Consider the following 14,530-nt stretch of genomic DNA (forward strand, 5'->3'; position numbering starts at 1 on the left):
CAACTTGTTACCCCCAAGTAAGATTCTCTAGTATTTCTTTCAAACTCTTCAGAAAAGTTTCTCCTTAGAAAAGTGGGATATATTTCATTCCTTAGGGTCAAATGTTACCAGGCAAATTGTGACGGTCTACTTTGAGAGACTGGAAGAAGTGTCTTGATTATACCAGTGACATTTCTTACTTCAGGAGAGTCCGGATCTAATAAGGCAACATCTGTTATAATCCTAAGGGAAACCATTAGAAACTGTATGTCAGCTGCATAGCAATTTTAATTATAATGCTGACAAAAACAATTATGCCACCCTTTATATAGGGGAAACATCTGTCAAAAAGATAAGATGAAAGGCTGGGAGTTATTTATTTCTTGCTAAATTAAAGTTCTGGGGTCCAGAGCAAAATTATTAACCGGGCTATATTTTGCTCTATTTAAATTTCTTATTTTTAAAGCAATTCTTCTTATATAAGAGTATTCAATTTCATTAAATAATACTTATAGTTAGCATACAAGTACACTATTGCTCCATTAGAAGTGGTACATGCTTAGTGGGCTGGAGCACGTGGTGTATGAGGAGGGGCTGGGGGAGCTGGCTTTCATTAGTTGGAGAGGAGCAGGCTAATGGGGAATCTTGTTGCTATTTTCAACTGTTTAATGGGAGGTTATAGCAAAGAAAGAGCCAGAGTCTTCCAGAGGTGCATGGTTGCAGCAGGGGAAATGCCAATCGGATAGTTGGAAATAAATGTTCCCAGTGCTAGTGAAAGCTTCATCCGTGGAGAGTCTCTGATCTGGACTGTCCAAAGCCCCGAGCAGCCCTAGCAGAAGGCTGGAATAGAGACCTGCCGTGCTCCTCTCCAGCCCGAGTTATTCTGTAATTCTGTGATCCCTCTGCAATGATCGTTTTCAAAATGTAACACCTTTAAGCTAGACAGCCAAGGAAAAAATAGGTTTTGTTTGGTTTTGCTTCTGTAGTGTACCTGTGTGCTTTGTTCTGTTTTTGAATCGTCCATCCTTCTCACAATTTCTTTAGCTCTTAACCTGCGCTTATAAATGCATGTCTGTGTTGGCATACTGTCAGCCATAGAGACAGAAGGGGGAGTTCTGTATAAACTTAAGAATAATCATGGTATCGGCACCATGTTGCACATTTTTGAGATTTTTTTTTGGTTGTTGTTGCAGAGCTACTGGTGCCTTTGTTTTTTGCAGGAGTGAGGGAGAACTAGCTGTGGTACTCAAGAGTGAAGTGGCTGGAAAGGGAAAAGGAAAGAAAAGGGATAAAGACTGAAGAGCAAATTGCTGCTGGGATTCTGTGTTAGTCCAGATAGATAAGACTTCTCTTCAGTCCTGCTTGCCCATAAATTTCTTGTTTTAATGAGGACCCACACTGCAAATGAGTGTCAAGGGGTTGTTTCTGGGGTTTAAATTGCCTTTCTCTGGAATGGTGTCTCAGAAATACACTGGATAGTTACCTTCTTGCAGTAAATTAAGGTAAAGAAACTTGTTAGATTTTTTTTAAAGTATGTAAGTACATGAAATTTTGCACTGAAAGCAGTGGGCGGTGGTCTGAGGTGATAATTTAGCCCCAGGTTTCTGATTTGAGCAGCTGCAATGTTAGTATATGAGCTCATTGGCAAAGGCAGGGAGGAGGAGAAGAGCAGCAGCTGATGGTCAGGGCATCCCAGGGAAGGGCTTCACTCAGTGTCTACACACCGTATTCTCACTGGGGCCAACACGGAGGGGGAATAAGGTCCTAAAAATGTAGAGGTTTAAAGCACAGAGAGGGAACGTGAAGCAGCAGGTATGTGGCAGAGCTGCATTGCAGCCAGGGCTCTGGAGCAGCTATGACTTACTCCTCCAGAATTTCTCTTGCGCCACGGGAGAGGACACACAGGAGTGAAAACCCTCTTGTGCTGTCAAAGTATGCGTTGCCTGCTCATCTGCATGTTGGCTCAGCTCCTCTGCCGGAGTATGTTTGGGGCGCACGTGTCCCTCCTCCTCCTCCTCCTCCTTCTCCTCCTCCTCCTCCTTCTGCCACCAGCGTGGGGAGCAGCGTGAGTGTGCTGGGGGAGCCCCATGGGTGCCTGGTGGGCGCTCGTGGCTGATAGACCTCTGCCTTCTCCCACTCCTCCTCGCATCCCTGCCGTAACAGAGATGCCTCGTTGTTCATTTGCATTCAATAACAGAGTCATCCTGAATTTGAAAGAAAAGGCTGTATATTTTTTTGCCCCTAAAAGGCAATTAACAATGAAGCTCCGGTAGTGACTGTCTATAAGATCACAGCCTAAAGGGTCTCAGGAAATAACATCTTTGAAAAATAAAGGCCCAGCTATCTTGATTTGAAGTAGCAGCTTCAAACAAGACGCTATTATGATTGAAACAAAGGATGAAACTCATTGACTCCGCCATTCAAACACAGCTAAACCAAAATATTTATACAGGGTTGGGGAAAGGGGGATATCAAACAACCTTTCACTCAGACTTATATTCTTCACTGATAAAATAAAAAAAAACTACCTCCAATTGTCCTCACCGAAAAGCTCTCCCCACTTTGTGTGGTGCACAAAGTGTGACCAAGATCATTTCTGCGAAGGCATCTCAGTGAGTCACAAAGTATAGCAAGTTATTCATGTGCGTGTCATTATTCTGAGCACATGCAAACCAACATTAATAATTACTGGGGAGAGAAAAAATACCATGTCAAGGTTCTGTCAGCATGTTTGAGCAGTAACAGAAATTGCTACATTTTCCCCATAAAGCGCTACGGTGCACCTTCATAAAACTGAAGGCAATTAAGTAAACTGCCAGCTCCGTAAAGTATAAAAATTTGAAGTCCTTATGCTTCTGATTTTTTAATTAAGTGAAAATGTAACAAGCATGCCTCAAATAATGTTGCCAGCGGACAGGAGAGATGCCTAACACATGAACTGCAGGATGTCTCATATGATTGAAAAACCTAAGCCTTTACCTTTCATACTGAAGCAGAAGATTAGTCGTTAAACTAGCTGGTGCTTAAGGGATTGCTCATACCATTTTGGGTGTATTTAATTCATTTCATGCAGTCTGAGGCATAAAATAAAAAGCACATGTTAATATTTTAAGGCCAAGTGTATTCAGAAACAGCAGAGTTTAATAATTGCTTCTGGATGACTGTGTTCAAAAAGGGACACTCGAGTTTCCTTTAGCAGCAGAGCTTTTTTCTTTTATGCTCTGCATTTCACGTACTGCTGGTTTCATTTAGGAATTACCTTGCTTGTGGACAGGCTTATGGTTCTCCCGTCCGACTCACTCGGTCACTGTGATGTGCCCTTCATCACCACATTTGCTCTCCCACCCCCGTGGGCAGCGGCGTGCTTCTCTTACCAGTAAGGGCAGTACTTCATCTTGCGACGGGTACGGTTCCCCTCTTCTCCTCCCCCATCACCCAAAAAATCTAGGAGTCTTGCATCGCTCTTCTGTGGCTGTAAAACTTGCCTGCTGGCACTTGGTAAGGTGTCAAAACTGTCTAAGAGCTTACATTAGCCCTAGGTGTATTGATAAGGATGTTTACACCACGGAAAGGGAGAGCCCCTTGCTGGGAAGCCTTGCTTGCTGCTGCTGCTCTTGTACTTCTGTAAGTGGAACTGCGTGTGTGAGCACTGGGTATATTTTTGGAACAGCGACTTAAAATTATTTTTTGTCCTACTGACATATACTCCTGCCTGTGAGTGCCCAAGCGCCAGCGTAATAGAATTTTGCTCATCTTTTATGTTTTCTATTACCTTCTTTATTATTCTCAACCTACTCTGTTCTCATCCCTTACCTTCCAGAGCAAAGTCCTGGTTCGGTTTTTTATCTCATTGATTTATGTTTGTGTAGTGAGCAGTACAAGCCAAGCGCTGGGTGGTGGCAGAACTTGTGGCACAGAAAGTGAGCGCAGAGTCATATCTAATCGCTTGTTTCTTTCTGGCAAGAAAAATACTATGATTTCATCCATGTGTCCCTCTTACCGCATGTTTAGTGCATATACACGTCCTTACATAAAGAGCAGCGGTGTGTCTCATTGTGGTCAGTGAATAAGAAGAATATCTCTGTTTACACAATATTCTGAAATTCATTCAGATCCTGGCAGGTGCTACGTGTTGGGACCTACAGGACATGCACTTTTCAGTACTAAGGGTGAAGGAGCAGTTGCTGGCCTCTTTCTTGACCTAAGCAAAAATTCAGGCGTAGACCACTGTAATCAGGATCATTCATCCCACTCTGTGTTGAGGATCTCAGCCGGAAGCGTCTGGAGCAAAAAATCATCATCTGTTGAGTGGCATTGACTAAAGTAACATCTATACAAGACCCATATCCCATTTTATTGACCTGCTCTTCTGTTGGAAGACTGTTCAGGCCCTCCTATCTCAAGGAATTTAGTCCCAATCTTGCTGAAATAGGAAAAGGAAAGGCAATGTCAGCTTTATCCGTAAGTGGATGCATGCATCATTGAGTCCACTGGTGCATACATTGGTAGACTTGGAAAACTGCCCGTCTTTGGTTCACGCACGTCTTCTCTGTGAAGCACTGCCCCGTCTTAGCCAAGCTGTCTGTCTTTGTGCTTTTACTTCCCCAGGGGCATAATGTCAAATTAGTCATTTTTACAAGAGAGGGAAGCTTTATAACAGCCACAGCATACGTTCTCTGGAACACTGACAAGAGAAATTCACTTTGTACAAATATAAGCAGCAGTTGCTGTATCTATCCTGGTTTCTTTTTTCTTTCTTTCTTTTATTTTCCTGTGTGGTTTTGGTTTTGTTTTGGTTTTTTTTTGTTTTTTGTTTGTTTTTTTTTTACAATGGAGCAGGTGCAATGCCTATGTCTGTTATCAGTATCCAATATGGTTTAAGCAAACACTGAATTGCTCACGTTGTCTAGGTGTTGCATGTAGTCTATTAGTCACCCCTGTCTAGTGCTTATCAGAATGCAAAAAAACAACATTTGAGATGAGTCATTAAGATTCATTAAAGAATATCTTTGTCATAACAGCAAATGAGGGAGGAATATGGAAGGGATGGGCAGGAGTATGCCTAATATTTGTGGAGAACACATGGCATATGCTGTTTACCGGGGATCTTGACAACAATACTGTATTTGTAAGAATATTATTATTAGCAGAGCAAAAAGTGAGCTTGATTGTGTTGATTGACTCTAGAAAGCAAATTCTGTATTTGGTGTTTGAAATAATTAGCTTTTGAGGGGAACTGGATTATAGGGTATCAGGGAAGCTGATGTCCCGCCCCAGTGTCAAACCGGGGCCAAACCATAAGTCTTGCTTCACCCCGTGTGCAGCTTTGTTTGTGGCAGAAACCTCGGGGCACTGTGGTCCCCTTGCCCTGCTAGCCATGTCCCCAGCAAAACAGACATTCCTGCAGGATGTGACACGGCCGCCCGTGTGGCCGCGGGTCCCTGTCCTGTGCGACCGTGGTCGTCTGGCCCTGCATGAAGCCCAGAGGCTGCAAGCGCTCCGCAGGCGCTTAATGACACACAGCACGGAAACCACCACCTCTCTGTCCACGCTGGCTGGCGAACCCTCTGAGGGGGACAGCCTGTGCCGGACTGCCACAAAGTAAGGGGGAAATCATTTTCTCAGCCCATGAGAATCTGCTGGAGCTTTGGCACTGGGGATTTCCCCCCGCCCCGCCAGGAACAACAAAATCAGTCTCAAAAATACTTTCTGAATTGTACTTTGGAAAAAAAAACCCCAACTAAATAAAAACAAGCAAAAACTAGCCATGATTGATCAAACCCTTGCATTCTTTTTGCTCCTGGCTTTTTTTTTTTTTCTTCTTTTTCATAAACATGTTTTTATTTTAAATTGTCTTTTGTACAAACAGTGGTTTTTGGTGGAGCTCTGAACACATCAAGCAAAGGCTTCATCTTGTGGGAGAGCACTGTAGGCAGTTCCTCTCTACACAAATCTCCATGTAGCTTTTTCCCCACCAGCATGAATTCTCCTCTGTGGGCCAGATGTGCTTTTCTCCTCACACAGATGAGTGTTTCCATAGCTGAGGAGTCGGTCCCGCTGACAGCATCGAGATTTTGGGAGTCGCTGCTCTCTCGCAGGTGTGAAGTGGATGGCTCTCTGGCCTTGGGCAGATAAGCAGCCAGAGGAAGTTGTTGCTCTTGTACCTTTTCCCAGCACTGGAAGTCTTTTAATTAGGGGAGAAATAAATTTCTTTCATCCACATCATTTCTTTTTTTTCTGTAGTGCAATCTCAAAAGAAACTGGTTTTCTCAACATGGCTGATTTATAAAGAAAGCCAATGCTTGCCCAGAAGCCTTTAAATGACTGTATATATTCTACTATGACCTTTACAGTAATCGTTCATTTGCTTTTTTATCGATGTCATCCAAGTGATTGCTACCCACATCACAGCTTTAACCCTGCCCATGTATGGAAACTGAACTCTGGAAGCAATACGCTCTCGGGTCCTGCTCGGGTGAGCTCTGCTGATTTCCATCAGGTTTCTTTAAGCAGAACTTGTACTGCTTTTAGCGTTCCTAACTAAACCCAGGAGAAGCTGACTGTTGTGTGGGGCTCTTATCTCAAGGCAACACACGCTTTGGCCACGCAGGAAACGAACTGAACAGATTTTAAGAGACAGGGATTTTGATCTCACCTTCTTTAAATTCCTTCTGTGCTTTCGCAGAAACCTGGCGTTTCTGGGAACCCACACCTAGCGTGTGCCGGGGTTTAAGGTCGGCGATCGTCTTTAAATAGCCTTTCCCCACGCTGGGACCCTCTGTCCCTTCCCAGTGTTTTTGCAGCTTGCAGCCCCGTCTCTGGCTGATTGAGTTTTGCTGCTGGCCGCTGGCACCTTCAAACACCAAACGCTTTTGGGGCAGTGCTGTGAAGATGGTTCCCCAAAGGGACTCGCTGGACTCTCACCCACAAGGGCCAGCATTTATGTAGTAGCAGTGTCTCCTATTGCAAAAAATAAAAAAAAAAAAAAGAAAAAAAAAAGGTGAGAACCGTGTATAGAATGTCCCATAAATCGTTAAGTAACCCGTCTGCTTCACACATCAGACATTTTGACAATAAAAGCTTCCCTCACTTTCCTTAGGTCTCTGTATCCTGTGTTGTTACACGCTCTGGTGGAGAGTTTAGTTACTGAGAAGGTGGTGAAGAGCTCCTAAATGAGCACACTTCAGTCCTTTTGCTGTTTTCAAGGATATTGAAAACACCTAAAGGAACTTAGTTTTTCTAGGATATTTCATTCTCCCAGCTCTTCATGTACGCCCTCCTCTTCCCTTGGGAGGAACATGGCCCTAAAGAAAAAGTTTGTTTATCAAGTATTTGTTACATGGGTTCATGCTTTCTCTGCAAGGGAGTGTTTTAGCTTGGATTTAGCTGAAGGAAATGAGAGTCACGGAGTCACTCAGCCATTTTTTTCTTCTGGCTTCCTGTTTCCCCCAAACAACTTTTGAACCCTTTGGTCAACTTTAACCAAATCTTGGGAAGGATCTTGTGATCTGAGGGAAATAAAGTTCTTACACCACTCAGAAATAAGAGGCAGCAGAGTAGATAAAAGACACCAGAGCTAGTGCCCCCATGGAGATAAAGGCAGAAAGGTGGACTCAACTGTATTTGTTTCCAGAGAATCTCACAAGAAATAAATGCTATTAACAAGAACCTTTGATCAGAGCTCACATCTTACTAGGCTTGAGATAAGAGTTCGTATCTTATTAGAGATGAGATAAGCTACCCTAAGACGCCAAGTCATGGGAGCCAGGCATCATTTTCCTCCTGCTCGCAGAACGACTTGTTGCTTTGGTAAAGTGTAATGTTTACATCTACTCGGTGGTTTCTCATCTGTACCTAGGCTCTGTCTAAGACAGCTCTCTTGCGGGAATATTTGGTGAGAGGCGGCCTGTGTTGCTGTTTCAGGGTTGCCTGAAGAGCAGAATTCCTTTCCTAGGACCAGCCTTAAATCCACTGCCAAGCCTACAAGTGGTGGGGCTGGGTGACTCCCAGGCTTCACAGGGAGATGCCAAATGGACCCGTTCTGTCCAAATGAGATCAGCAGTGACTGAAAGTCATGCCTGTCTGAAGGCTATTCAAACTCTATTAATTAGCGAGTTGGCGGTTTCGTTTGGGAACCTATGTGGCAAATGGCCGCTGCTATTGATACTTAGGTTTGCCAAATCTTAACAGGAACGAGCAAGCAGGCATGGAAAATGGGCACCGATCTATCCCTAGAGAGTGAATCAGATATCTTATTTTATTTAGGAAGATCATTAATGCCTCCTTTTGCTTTTTTAATTTTGTTTTATTTTTGATGTTGGATGGTACTTTGAGCAACCTAGCTAGTGGAACGTGACCCTGCCCATGGCAGGGGGGTTGGAACTAGATGATCTTTAAGGTCCCTTCCAACTCTAACCATTCTGTCATTCTTGATGCTATGTGCCATGTCTGTAGGTGACGTGGGGACCTCACACTAGAAGTCCCAGTGGGAAGAATGGCAGTGTATCTTCTGAGCTCTTCTCCCTGCTGTGGCAGTCTTCTGGATTTCAGTGCTCCCTACCTAAATCTTTCCAATTTCCTATGTTTCTGGTATTTCACTGTGGATGGTATATCACGTATGTTCGTGATGGAGAGTACTCTCTGTACCCAGTAGTGGTGGGATAGGAGATATGTTCAGTTTTCTGATATCATGATACTAATCATGCAGGCGATGATCTTAAGTGATTTAAGCATATGTGCTTAGCAGTGTGGAACTTGGGACTTGCAATTCTTTTGTCTGTGCATTTCAAAAAATAAATCTTTCCTAGTTATCTTTTTGACATCTTTTGTAAACGGTAAATTCAAGAACAAACTTTGTAAAGCTCTTAACCCTAAACTTCCTTATAAGCTGCAAAGGTCAAATTACCAATTATGCTCCGTGTTTGTTTTTGTCCTCTGGGTCTCAATTTTCATGCTTGCTTTTCCTTCCAGGGACTCTGTGAGGCTCTTATTAGGTCAGGTTTTGTACAAGCAAAGAAATCTGTTCTTTTTCCAAAGACCCGCCATCTAGTTTAAAGAAGGCAGTGGAGCGCAAGAATAGCTTGTACTTCGTAATGCGTAAGTGGCAGGTTTCAAGCCAAGGTTTACAGGAGGAGAAGTGAATTAATTTGTACAGGATACCAACTGGCTCTCCAACTCCATTATTTAAAACATGATTTCTGTGCGCTCCAGAAGAAACCCAGTGGATAACCAGCTGCTTTGCCTTTGTCAGGTGGACGAAACAGCAGAGTCATTCCGATCTGGAGTGCAGTGGGGGCTGTGGGACCAGGTGAGAAGGTACAAAAGCAGGCATGTAGGAAGGACTAAGTTTCATGAATCACATCTCTGGTAAGGGCTGGAAGCCTGTGGCTAATGTGATGTAAAGCCTTGGGGAAAAAGGTGTTAAGGGACAAACCACGAGGATGACTTTAGCGGCAGCATTTTCAGTACAGCTTGCGTGGGGCAGGTTTGGATGGAAGAGACAGCAAAGACTGCAACAGTTCAAAGGGAAGAGAAATGTCCGTTTGAAGAATTATGTCTCCTATTGCTTCTCTGCGGGATACGGGTTTAAAGCCTAGCAATAGTTAAAGGAAGCCTGTGTTTCCTGTGTCTCTCCGTGGTGGATTCCCAATAAATTCAAGCTTCACAAGGTTTCTCTTCCAGTGAGGACACTGACAAGGTCCCCCTCCTCTACCCAGTCACTCATTTTCAGTAGGGGTAGGAACGTAATACATTTGAGACCTCCTGTCTTCTGCCAAATGTGACTGCAGTTGGGCAGGGGGTCGAAATTTATTAAAGGAGAACAGTCACCTGAAACATACTGTGATCACTTATTTCCTTGTAAAAACATGATAAAAATAGCAAAACATCTAAATTAGCTCAACAACTTTTAAATATCAGTTCAACACACCTTAATGAGTTATGTACTGTATGTTTCACTTAAAAATATAGCATATTTAACTTTACTCTTTCGAGCTAAAAACATGCCAGAAATGGCTTTTGGTGAACCAGTAATTAAGAGAAGAGCTCTAAGAAATGTTGTTAATATGTCGTGCTGTTGAGTAATGTTTTGGTTCCCTTATTGGGGCAACACACTGCTTCAGCCCTGGTAATGCCTTCTCTGAGAGATGGTGGTACTTCTGAAGAGCAGTAAACAGTTTGAATATTTGATAGCATACTCTGAGGTGTTTGGATGAACTGGTCGTTTAAAAACAAAATCAATAGGCATGCATCTCTAGGGAATAGTAAACAAAGTTGGAGTCATTCCTAATTATTGGGATACAGCTCTGTCATCAGCTCCTTCTCTAGATACTATTATTTATAGAAATAATTATTATGCAGCATTTCAATTTGGGATGCACACAGTTCTTTAATTGGGGGCTGAACTTGTATTTGGGGATCTGGATTCCTATCGTTACTCATCTGTCTATCATTTATAAAGATTATATATCTGGAACGTGACTTGTGCATAATTACAATTAATTAAGTCACCAGCAGTATGCTGAAAAACTTGCATTTAAATCAGGGGTTGACTAATTAAAGCAATTAGTTAGAACTGACTATTTGTAATACGGCCTCTTGAAAATATGGAATAATTGCTAATCTTCTAGGTAGAGATGGACAGAACATCAGCCTGGTATTTATTTTTGTAAATATGAATTAGGTGAGGTGGTGCAAGTATGAAATGCATATTTTTTTTGTTTTTTTCTTTTCAAATTTTCAGAGGTCGTATGAACTGGTAAATGATGTGCCACCCAATAGATTATTTTAGGGCACGGCAAATTTAGATTGTCCACACGCATCCTCAAGCTATTAAAACATTTCCCTCTCTTGGCTTTCATCATTTTTATTTATAAACCTTAATTTGTGTGGTCGGGACAGTGCCACTCGGAGAGTAACAGTCCTTCTCCCACACCCTGCTCTTCCACATCCGTACGGCTGCATACGAGCTGCAGCACGACAGGCTGCCCGTGGCCTCCGCGCCTCCCTTGGCACGCTCCCGGTTGATTATTTATTTCAGGAAGGCGTGAGGGAATCTAACACCCACGCTCGGCAAACTCACCTCCCCGTCACCATGCGCTCCTTGGCAGACTGGGGCTGGAGCAAGCATGCCACGTGTGGGAGAAATCAAGAGGAGGAGATCAGCTAACGTGGAGAAACCAGAGCCAGCCTCCCTTCCCTCCTCCACAGCTCTGGCCAGGGCCAGCCAAGGGGCTCGCTCGGCCCCAACCCAGCCCGATGGCACTTTGCTTACAGGTAGATGGCCTAGATAGGGCAGCCCTCCAGCCTGGTGTGAGCACCCTGCCTCTCTACCCGGGGAAACGTGGGTGACTCAGAGCGGGGTGTAAATGGGAAGGTCTCCAAGCAAGCCAGCCCCGGTGGAGGAGAGCCGGCCCCCAGCCACACAGGGCAGCGACTGGGTGTCTTGCTCAACGCTGTCGTCAGGTGGTGATGGGTGATGCTATCTGCATCTTTCCCAATTCGGTTGCCGAAAAAATGTGTCATGATACCAACAAGTATCAATGGGGCACCTTTCAGAGAAAGGGCTGGGGATTTCCGAGGGCTGTGGTGGCACCAGCCCCTTCTTTCGAGGTCCCAGCCCGGGGATGGAGGGGATCTCCACAGGCTGGGACCTCAGGGGTGAGCTGGAGGTCCTCATCGAGGATGGGTAGCTGTAGTACACTTGCCCCAGCATGTGCTGCCTAATGCATTTTGTTTTTCTTTTCTTTTCTTTTCTTTTTCTCTTTTCTTTTCTTTTCTTTTCTTTTCTTTTCTTTTCTTTTCTTTTCTTTTCTTTTCTTTTCTTTTCTTTTCTTTTCTTTTCTTTTCTTTTCTTTTCTTTTCTTTTCTTTTCTTTTCTTTTCTTTCTCTTCTTCTCTTCTTCTTTTCTTTTCTTTTCTTTTCTTTTCTTTTCTTTTCTTTTCTTTTCTTTTCTTTTCTTTTCTTTTCTTTTCTTTTCTTTTCTTTTCTTTTCTTTTCTTTTCTTTTCTTTTCTTTTCTTTTCTTTTCTTTTCTTTTCTTTTCTTTTCTTCTTTTCTTTTCTTTTCTTTTCTTTTCTTTTCTTTTCTTTTCTTTTCTTTTCTTTTCTTTTCTTTTCTTTTCTTTTCTTTTCTTTTCTTTTCTTTTCTTTTCTTTTCTTTTCTTTTCTTTTCTTTTCTTTTCTTTTCTTTTCTTTTCTTTTCTTTTCTTTTCTTTTTTTCTTTTCTTTTCTTCTTCTAGCTTTTCATTTCTTTCTGTAGCTGAGCCGATACGCTGTAACTTGGACTGGAGAGTCTTTGTCTGTAGTGTCAGGCATAAAGGACGCCTGTGTGGAAGGTGAGCTCGCTGTAAGACAGTCTTGATTTTACACAGGTTTTTGTTTTCTTTTTAAAAACCTGCTGTGTTTGTGGAACTGGAGACCATTATACAAGATAGGTCGGTTCAACTATTTAATTGAAAGCTGAGTTAAATAATTTATTGCAAGAGCTTAGCTTTTGTGCTTATACCCCAAGAAAGTTAAGAGGAGTTAAGAGTTACTGCCAAATTTTGCTCTCAGGAGTGCACATGCATTTTCCAGAACTTGGATAATTGCTTTCTACGTTTTTCCTGAAATCCCATTTCATGGAATCACAGAATGGTTTGGGTTGGAAGGGACCTTAAAGATCATCTAGTTCCAACCCCCTGCCATGGGCAGGGACACCTCCCACTAGAGCAGGCTGCTCAAAGCCCCATCCAGCCTGGCCTTGAACACCTCCAGGGATGGGGCATCCGCAGCTTCCCTGGGCAGCCTGTTCCAGTGCTGCAGCACCCTATGAAGCACTCTAAGACTGTGACTTGCATGGAAGTTATGCATGCTTAACGTTGGGCATATGCACAAAGCAGCATTGGTGGGACCCTAGCAGGACAGCTAACCCATCTCCCTGCCCCAGGGCTTTGCCGAAGAAGGCTTTGTGCTTTTAAAGCAAACAGAACGATTCAGTGTCCTGTGGGGGGGGGACGGCTCCTAACCAGTTTGGAGATATTTTTAGAAGTTGATAAAATGATGCTTCGTAAAACACCAATTGGGAAGCCCAAAAGAGGAAATAAGAGTGGAAGAGACTTTGGGAAAACATTACTGTATTTTTAATTATCAGTCCTTTTGATGTTGTCAGCCCATACCTTAAGCAACAGGAATAATTGTTTAACTTCCTTCCTATTTAATGTGGTCATTTTATGGCTTACAGAAATGGCTTTTGCCAGTAACACTTACCATTTATGGCCGCGGCGGTGACACGCACGGGGCTGGCCCGTGGGGAGGGCGTTTCAGGCTGGTCAGCAGCCCCAGCGGCAGGGCGCAGGAGCATCCTTCCCGGAGCGTGATGCGGGATGCCTGCCATGCCCACTGCCTGCGGGGAGTGGGCAGCTCCCCTCCATCTCCTCCTCCTCCTGGCCCTGCTCCTGGCAAAGTGGCCACCCCGGTTCCCCTCTGGAAAGTGTGCAGGAGGGCTACAGCAGGCTTCCCCTCGCCCTAGCCCCAGCAAGGCTTTGCCTAGCTCCACGCAGAAGCCGGGGCTAAGGAAGGCAGGGAGAGGGGAGAGATTCTCACCTCTGCTTTTATAGGGCTGTGCGACTCTGAAATGTGTCTCCTCGCACTGTCGCACAGCATTTCTTGCTGGCTTGTGTCTCTCTGCTGCTCTCCTGTCATTTTTAAGGAGAAGGTGACACTCATCAGTAATTATTACCGTAACAAAGACCCACTTCATGAAGTTGGGCTCTACTTTCTCCATCATTAGAGGTAGGACCTTGGAACAAGAGCGGTGCTGTTGGGCAGCTGTGCCCACACTCACTAGTTTGGTTGACTGGAGCTCTGTCTGGTCTGTAGCATACTTTTTTTTGCAGAAGCCATGCGTTCACCTCATGAAGTCCACTGAAATTTCAGCTTTCTGGGGCTAAAATGTTCCTATATATTGTATCAACACATGAATAGCTGTCTGCTGAGCTGGTGAGGGAGGTCGAGTCTTCTCTCCTCTGCTGGCTCCCAAGGGAGTGAGAGGTTCTCTTTGGGGTGAGGCAGGGGTTTGCAGGTGCACCCCAGAGCTTGCGAGCTGAGCTGGGAGAGGACCACCTTTCTCAAAATGAAAGAAAAGGAGGAAGCAAGTCCAAGTTTGCAGAATTAAATCATTTCAGTGCAAATGGGAATAGGGTCTTGAGGGTACAGGAGTACTAAAATGTACAGAAATGCACAGGTCTAAAATTAAGCAAGATTTCATAGTCTTCCACATTGTATGCTCAAGACAGCTGAGTGGGCCTATTCTCACTGAATTTGGCCAGTCCACACCAGTTGAAGGTCTGGCTCTGTGGATGAAGCCTAAATGTATTGCTCATTTTTTTTTTTTTCCATTTTAATCGTCCTGATGGCCTAGGGCAGGACACAATCAGCTCTTCAGATAAAGGTATCTTAGGTCAGTGTTATCTCAAATTTTTTTCACATTACTTACACTCACAAAGAAAGGAAAAATTAATATTCTTATATTCTTTCAGTTGAAACTCTTGCCTGTTCATGAGTTAAACCCGC

The sequence above is a fragment of the Chroicocephalus ridibundus genome, chromosome 1 (genome assembly GCF_963924245.1).
Source record: "Chroicocephalus ridibundus chromosome 1, bChrRid1.1, whole genome shotgun sequence".
Classification (NCBI taxonomy): Eukaryota; Metazoa; Chordata; class Aves; order Charadriiformes; family Laridae; genus Chroicocephalus; species Chroicocephalus ridibundus.